Source organism: Rhodnius prolixus, unplaced genomic scaffold, assembly GCF_049639745.1.
Source record: "Rhodnius prolixus isolate KJV_2025 unplaced genomic scaffold, Rpr scaffold_7, whole genome shotgun sequence".
NCBI lineage: Eukaryota > Metazoa > Arthropoda > Insecta > Hemiptera > Reduviidae > Rhodnius > Rhodnius prolixus.
In genome coordinates this window covers 3669014-3677627 of record NW_027411582.1, presented here as the reverse complement: position 1 = coordinate 3677627, position 8614 = coordinate 3669014, and the positions used below count along the sequence as shown (strand labels likewise).

Here is an 8614-nt window from a genome sequence, read left to right as displayed (position 1 = left end):
AAATAAAACTCTTCTATCCTCAATAAATGTCGTATCTAATATTTTGTTTTTAAGAAACCTTCTTAATAGGTTACAGTTTACAGGCTGTTGGTGGGCACGTTACATTCGTGGACGAAGGTGCTAACTTTAGATTGTTATTAGTCCTTTTGTAATATCAAAATTTCTTTTTTTTAATAAACAATAAAAAAAAGTTTCATTATTATACTAATAAAAATAAAAACATATACGGTATGTCTCTTTTTAATATTCTTTAGTTTCATGTGAAATTGTGCATTTTGGAACAAGAGGCCATTTCTAATTGTGTTTTGTACGTGAGTAATTTTACTTATGTTTGATTGATATTTTGATTAACATTGTTGTAAAGAGTGCTCGAATAATAACCTTTTTAAAATCTTAATTAACAGTATAAACTCTTCTTAAACTTTGTACGTTTATAAATGCAAATCCTACTTTAAAAAAACAAAACCGTTATCATAAGTTACTCAGCATTATCAAGGATTTATTAAGATTATCAATTAGTTAACATCATAAAAAAGATCAAATTTTGTAAACATGTTTGCTGTATTGTTTATATGGTAATCTGCGATTTGATTTTTATCTTACAAGTAAATATGATTAAAGGACAATTGGGCAGAATTAAAAACTATTGTCAACATACTTAAGAAAGCTTTGATAACATAAAATACAAGAAGCAAATAATTGATTCTAGTTATCTAGGTGCAAAGCGCAAGTGTTATTTTGAACGAGAATAAATGATTTATTTGCTATATTTATGAAATTATCGTAGTTGTATTTTATTTTCCTTCATTTTTATTTTGTAATAATATAGTAATTAATGTATTGAAAAGGTTTTCTTTGACCTGAAATAATTTCAAGATTAATAATTTAAGGTCAGTTCAGTTTAACATCGTCATACACTTGAAAACAATTGATATATAAATTTTTGGAACGGAAAAATTCTTGGAAATAGGAATTGATTATTGAGAACAGAAAAATATATCATTTAAGAGTTTTGTTGATAAATTTAATGTTTATTAAATGTTTTATTATGCTTTAGAAGTTACTACGAAGTTGGTATTTCAAATATTTTTTATGGTGTCACGGAGATTACAATGACAAACGACTGACTGATGCGGCATTCTCATACAGATATTTTTACGACAAAAATAAGAAAAAGAAAAGAAAAGTGACATAACTTACTATCACGACTATTTTTACTCGTGTACAAAACTAAATCTGAAACAACGTTGTACGAATCACACACACTGCTGAAAGCGGTTTTGACATGGAATTATGGTAGATACTTCATTCACAATCTCCAAAAAAGTTAATCTCAACTGAAGCAAATGATTTCAGTTTTTGTGTTCACCTAACAGGGGTTCTTTCAAACTTGGTAGAGCTATAAGCTCGGCTAAACTCCTTAGGAGTACTCGGGCTCTTGCACGCTTAAACTTGCTTGTATTGACTAGCACTACAACATTCTAGAAAATAGCAGCAAGTTGACGTGAGTATTCAATTCAGGAGAGGAATTCCTGGAGGAATAAATCAATCTCAATCCCAGTTTTAGTTCGCATTGCATTTTAAATTTGTAGAGGTCAGCCAAGTAATCCAATATCCATTTTTTGATCCTGAGCCTTGATCAAAATTCTGCAGGCAAAATAAAATATAAATAATCTCTCTAATTCTATCGACAGGTAATGGTGTACAGTAGCAGTGTACTTGGGTGAAGGTATTGAAGTTATAATCAGCTGTTTTTTACTTCGTTCGTCATTTTTATTTTAAATTAATTTGGATCTTATGAAGCAAATATATAAGTTTTATTTTCTTTATTTCCTTTTACTATCCAATAATTCTATGACTGCTCAACTTTAAAGTGTGTTCTAATGTGACCTACTGTTTCTTGGTGTTTGTTTATGTTCGTTTTTCCCCAATTTTCTGAAGTTTTGCCCTTGAATGTAGCTGTGGTGTGAGTTCAGTTTAATTTAATCATTGATCGATCTGTTTATTTATCTCTTTCAAGTGCTAGAAAATTATCTTTAATTTTCATGCGCTGAGTTTTTCTGTTTATTCCGCGGATGTTAAGTTTTGTTGCTCTTAAAATGATTGCTAAGTTATATTTATGATTTATTTAATATTATTAAGCCCTCATTATTGGCCCTATATACAAGAAAGGGAAAAATTAAAATTCTATTTGTGCAGATCTGTGCAATGAACAGTATTTTCATTTTCCCCATATTCTTAAATTATAAAAATTGGTCTGATAAATGTATTTTACCTAAAGTCATGTTTTTTAAACATTTTTTTCAAATTGGTGTACCTTATTAATTTTTTCGGTTTCATTCATGATCAGCGAGATTTGATTCGTATCATTGCTGCGTTGCATGATACAATACATAGATGATAATGGGTGTAAGATGCGTCCTGTATCAACATGCTTGCATCTAAACGTCAGCTTAAGATCACTTTGGAGTAATAATTGTTGACTATTTCAGCAATAAATGGTTTGATTACAAAATAACCAAAATCATGACGTCAAAAAAAGCAAGTTGACGGAATTTATTAACGAGTTGTTTCTCTCAAATCCTTACATCGGATCTTCGCATCCCTTATCACCTTCTGAAGTACCTAATCAAATTAATTTGCACATGTTTTACAATTTTTTTTAAAAATTATTTTTTTACAATGTAGATATTAACTTGCTTATCTCTTAACAATGGCTAATATTAACAGAACAGATATTTGATTGTTTAAGTAAATTAATTTTTCAAAAAGGTCATGAAGATAACTTTTATCGTCATAATCAATTTATCATTATCAAAATTTATCTAATATGATTTAAAAATTTAAGTTTTCTTGAACTATTTTCACTTTCTCCGACCATACTGGGTATTATGATCGATTCAACATTTCGATTTAGAGTTTTTGCCGGAAGTATTTGTTCTGAGGTCACTTTTTTTTGGATAAATCAACCAACCGGATGTGCCATTTAATTGAATCAATTCTCCAGATTCTTAAGATTTTGTTTTTCAAAAACACCAACCAAAAAAAAAAAAAATTCCATAAGTGGTTTATTTAAAATATTTAATTCCAAAGTTCAGTTTGTTGAGTTTATTGATGACGTAAATTGTCTGGAGTATATCTAAGGAACAGTGCGTCATAGTTTTTCTTTATCATTTTCCACGATTCAGTGAACTCATTTTTCCTTTGTTTATATTTATTTATTTTTTTGTTTAGGGGTTGTGGTGCTCTGCGTTTTTCTTTTGTCTGTTTTGCTTTTCCAGTAGGGGGTAGAATGGGGCCATTCACCCTACAAGCATTCTTGTACCTATTCAAGGTAACTCTAGATGAAGCTATAAGTGTCCTTAAAACGGGTATTTTCGGCGAAAACTCGAAATGGGAAATTTGACGTGATCTTCAGGCTTCAAGGTCCACAATGACCAGGTTGAGGAAGGATTAGTGATTAAGGCATCTGTGGGAAGTAGTAGAGGTCAAAAGCAATGCTCAGACAATTTGAATTGGGAGAAAGTGAAGGGTATAGGGGAGAGATCTTTAAGATTTATCAGCGCGGAAGTGGAAGAAGGTTCAAGGAAGAGTTTGCGATGAAATTCAGGGTAAAGCCAGTTCCAACTGGTAAGCAATACTTGGGGATCCTGAAGATAAAACTAGAAAACTACGTTTTAATCAGCCTTTGGAAAGCCTCCAGGATTAAAAATTGGGGAAAATTTGCAGAAGAGATGAGCGAGCGGTTGGCGGAAGAAGGGGTAGGTGTGGTCCAAGGTTTTAAGGGGGAGGACATACCATTTGGAGGATGTATAGGAAGAGAACGATTTGGCTGTATTTTAACCAGTTTGCAAATTAAATATAGTTTAAAAAAAAAGTAAAATTAAATTAAAATTGGGTTAGTATGTTGCTTTTAGGCTAATGCTCCATTGGTCCGCTAGATGGCATTGCAGGCGGACATATGGGAAGATAAATTCCCCTACTGACGTAGACTTATAGTGGGGGTTTTTTATATTACCAAGCTGAAACCTATCATTTCACTGTCAACCTGGCGTTAGTTATGTACGAACTCTATACACTGTTCTTATTTAAATATACTAGTTGTCTTAATAAAAATTACTTTCTATTTAAATTTTGTTCTTAAACAAGGATGAGTTATAGTTAGTTGGTGTATTTTTAAGTAAGTAAAGTTTCGTTATTTTTGGTTTATTTTATTCAGCCTCTTTTGGTTATTAAAACAAAACGGATTTTATTTCTATAATTGTGCATAACTGTGGTTTGTTTGATTCTCTATTCTACTTGCTCTTAATATTCCGTTTTATTTGAAAGGAAAAATTACGGTTCGTGTCAAATTTACTAGGGTTGTGTCAAAAATATCCATTTTGAGTATCCTGAGTTTCTGATTACTCACAAAAGTGGATCTTGTGTAAATACTTTAAGAATAGTTTTAAGTCTAATGAGTGTTTACACCCTGATTTATCTGATTTCTTTAGTGAAAATTGATTCCTCAACGGATTTAGCAGTGTTCAAGACATTACGCTTTTCTTTAAAATAATCTTTCAAGTGAAAATTCGGGACCCAAAAAACTGTAGGAATCTCTGAACTTTATTTTGAGATCATTGGACGACCGGTGCCTTCTTCTTCGGTGTAATGCTTGTATATTTCGGACAGTGTTCTTTCGTAAAGAGTCAGTATTGTCTTTCACCGGACAGGCAATAAGTTGTCAGAAGCTGCAATTAAAATTGCAGTTAGATTAAGTCGTTAGCTTAAATGTAACATATATGGGGAGTCAATTTAACCTGGAGTTAAATATCAGCTGTTCGATAACCGGTCTAACAGATGTTTTTTTGTTTTTATTATTATTATTTACCACTCAACTCATATTTATAAAAACTTAATTTTTTTTTTCTAACTTACGTAACAATATTTATGTTTAAATAAGGAGGAAGTATTTGGTATTGTGTTAAATTTTAAATGATAAACTTTTTCCCTAAATTCAAAAAAGGTTTGTGTATGTGTTTTTGTGTAATGTGTTATCAGTAAACTCAAAAACACAAGTTTAAAATTTGAGGTTATGATTTTGGTGCTACCATTCGGGAGACCTAACTAATTAGCTTATGAACAAAAAAATCATTCAATCCGGAAGTACCACTTTATCGAGTCAGTTTTCCACAACGGAAGTGATTGTTCGGCTACCCTGTAAAGTCCAATTTTAGTATCATGTCTGAGATTATCTCCTATTAAATATTAATACGGATTAATTTGTGTTGCTAAATTTTTTCAAATTTTAAGAAAATTCGCTGAGCTATTTTAATGAGTATTTTTGTTTTCCAGTTCTTAGCGGTTTTAGTTTTAATGACATTTTTACAGTGAACACTTATGCTATAGTATTGAAGTCAATATACTTTTTAGTTTTAATTAGTTTTTAATTATATTGTAAAAACGAGTAAAGAGAAAGTTATGTTAAATGTTCCAACCAGAATTTTTTGATTATTTTTTGGCACATTTATTGCGTCATCTATAGATCGATTGTTGCAAATCTATTGGCTACGCTACTGTTTCCTCTTTGACGGCTATTCTATGGCGTAGACATTGTGCTCGTTGTCTAGCAAGTTCATTTATTCTTTCTTATATGTTTACTTAAATAATTTTTTAAAAAAATTTTAGAAAAGGAGATAGTCGTTTATTAAATATAATTTTTATTACTAAATTTACTTTGTATTTATTTATTTTTTGAAGGTTAAAAGGTATTTATTTTGAAATATTATTTATAAAAGGGACTAATTAGTCACGTAGTCAATTATGGTTCGTTTTTGTAAACAATAAATTGTTATTGTTTTATATCCCCAATATGCCAGCCTTCGGAGCTGTGATCACTCCTTTTTAGTTTACATTGTTCCATCATTCAACAATGACATTGTGACTCCAAGGAGCAGAAACTTTCAAGAAGACTGATTTTATTCTAAATTTGATAAGTTGGAACAGTTTGTAAGACTGAATTTCATGAAGATATTTTGTTGGCAGATCCAACAATATATGTCTATTAGGGAAGGGGATTAGCTCAATTTATAGCGTACTGGATTCCCCACGCGGAACATCTGGGTTCAAATCCAGGTGATGGACAGTGTTGTCTGTAACGAGAGAACCACTATTCCTGTGGTCAAAAGCTATGGGCGCCAATGACTTTAGGATGTTTTCTCATGCGATTTAAATTAAAAGAATAAATCTCAGGTTTAAGGAAGTCACTTTTTCAGGCTCAAATTCTTCAATTTTCACTTTCCCTCTGTAGATAAGGAAATGATCAAATTCCAGATTAAAAACTCAAATTCTATATTGAGTCGTATCAAAAATATATTGTATGAACATACATTTTATAAACTAAATATGGCCGAAAGCTGATAACTTTATTTTTAAATAGCACCTTTCATATACGCCCAGTATTCTTAGTGGTCTTCCAACTTTTATTTGAAAATTCGATTAGAGGTATTCCTGTGGGAAGGACATGGGGATGGGATAGATGCTGCTAAAGGAGCTTCATCTTCTTTCGCTATCCCCTTTGTGTCGTGAGGCGTGCTCCTAGAAGAAGCAGCCCTAATCCAACCCTTCCATTGATCTCTACCCCATGCCATCCTTCTCATTCCCGCAAGAGATTCTCCTCTAGTTTGGCTGAGACTCTCCATCTATTCCTCGTACATAGTACGAGGTCTGCCTCTTCTTGCTCTCTTGCCAATAGGTCGGGCATCCATCATTTGCTTGGCCTTCCGTCCATCCTCCATTCTCAGAACATGGCCAAACCATCCCGACTGTTAGGCCTCCAAAATTTGCCTCGCTGGCTGTACTTTCAAATCTTCTCATAACAATCTCTCCATAGTTTTACCCAGGATGCGCCTCAGGAATCGCATTTCAACAGCCGACAGCTTACTGGCATGCCTATCCAGCACTGTCCAGCTTTCAGAGCCATAGAGGAGCACAGGTAGAAATACCGTTTTATATAGCACCAATTTAAAGCATCAAGACTCAACTCCTGCTTTCCAATCAGTGTGTGGTACTTATTTGGTAGAATACGCCGTTTGCTTTCTTTATACTATTTTAATACCACCTGATCAATTCTGCCATCCCGACTGATCAATGAACCTAGATATTCAAAGTCAGTGACTGTCTGCAGAACTTCTCCATTGCATATAATTCGGGATAATGATTCCTCATCTCTTTCTAAAGGAGCACTTGAATATGATGTACGGGTTTTGGTCTCCGACATATCAAAATAGGAAGGTTCGAGGTGTAGCTAAGGTACTGAGTTAGCTGAATTCTCCACAACCGAAATGATCATCTTACTGAGTTGATTATACTATTTTTATTATTATTATTAAATTATTTTGAGATTCAGTTAAAGATGGTTCCAACAATATACTACTTTTAACCTTATCATCTTTATTGCTCTACTATTGGTTTTCAACTATTCTTTGATCAATTTTACCAGAATTATTCCTCCATTAAAGGTACTTTTTAGGAGAAGTGATGGTGATTCATGCCCCTTACGGTACCATTTTGGGGTAATCCAGGAATCTGCATGTTGCATATTATGACGAGGATGGGGTTAAAAGTGTCCGACAAATTCCGGTTTCGAAGAACCGTTCCATAAGGACGGAAGTTTCCTTTTTGTTTATAAAGATTTTTTTTTTCGAAAACCCCCCCAAAAATTGCCCCTAATCATCAAAATTGGATTAAAAATTTTATATTAATTTTTTAAATGTAAATGCATAGATGTTCTTTGTATTGATTAATTATTAAATTAATTTATAGCTTAAAAAAAAAAATTGTAAACTAGAAATAAAAAAAAGAAAAGATCTATGGAAATAGATGTCTCGAGTGTGTTTATAAATAGAGGGGGAAGATCACGCCACCAGATGGCTGCAGTGTCGGGGGAACCAGCCAATTGTTCAATTATAACAAAAAGTTACGTTTAGCTAGACTAAGGCGATCGTTGGCTTACTCCTACCATAGTTCTAGACTACTGATACACTTGTCGGTGTCAAAAAAAAACATTCTGTCAAAATTTACTGATTCCCTGTTACACTAACTCAAGAGGTTTCTTGCATACAAACACTATGTTTGTGCAAAAGAAAAGCAGAGTAATTCAAAAGAATAAAATTCATAGGAGACACAATATTTTGCACAAATATAGAGAACTTCTATCTCTACAATTGAGCCAAATTCCAGCGTTTTTGGTTGCAATAGTATAGGCGTAACAGAACGTTGAAATTTTGATGTTTTTGCAACTCAGTGAAAATTTAACAGTTGATCTTGAACTTCTGATCAATTCTTGACTCAATAGTACAGCATGTTGAATTTTTTTTTGGTACCCTACAGCATACATAAATTTAGTAGAAAAGTATCGTTTCCTTGAACATTTTTTGATTTTTGATTTTTTTGGATTGATGTTATTTATAAAGGGTAATAAATCTTGAATGTTTGGGTTATTTCAGTTATCGATTAATTGAATGCTTTGTAAATTTCTAAATTTATCGTTGAAATTTGAGATGATTTTTTTTTTAATTTTTTGCTCCTTATCAGTGAAGTGGCTCCAAAGTACAGCTGGAGATTGGTGGGGGAG

At 32.3% G+C, this 8614-nt stretch overlaps 1 protein-coding gene across 7 annotated transcripts in view; it reads left to right on the top strand.

The window, feature by feature from the left end:
- Window positions 1–65: 65 nt before the first annotated feature.
- Window positions 66–8614, top strand: part of mino (glycerol-3-phosphate acyltransferase mino) — a 63510-nt gene continuing 54961 nt past the window's right edge. For 2 of the 7 annotated variants that reach the window (XM_074113475.1, XM_074113470.1), the window contains exon 1: window positions 66–307. The gene's annotated coding sequence lies outside the window, so the exon portion shown is untranslated. Of the gene's footprint in view, window positions 312–1838; window positions 1967–4020; window positions 4181–8614 lie in introns of those variants that run through there. The other 5 variants (XM_074113476.1, XM_074113471.1, XM_074113474.1 and 2 more) reach the window with 3 other exon arrangements.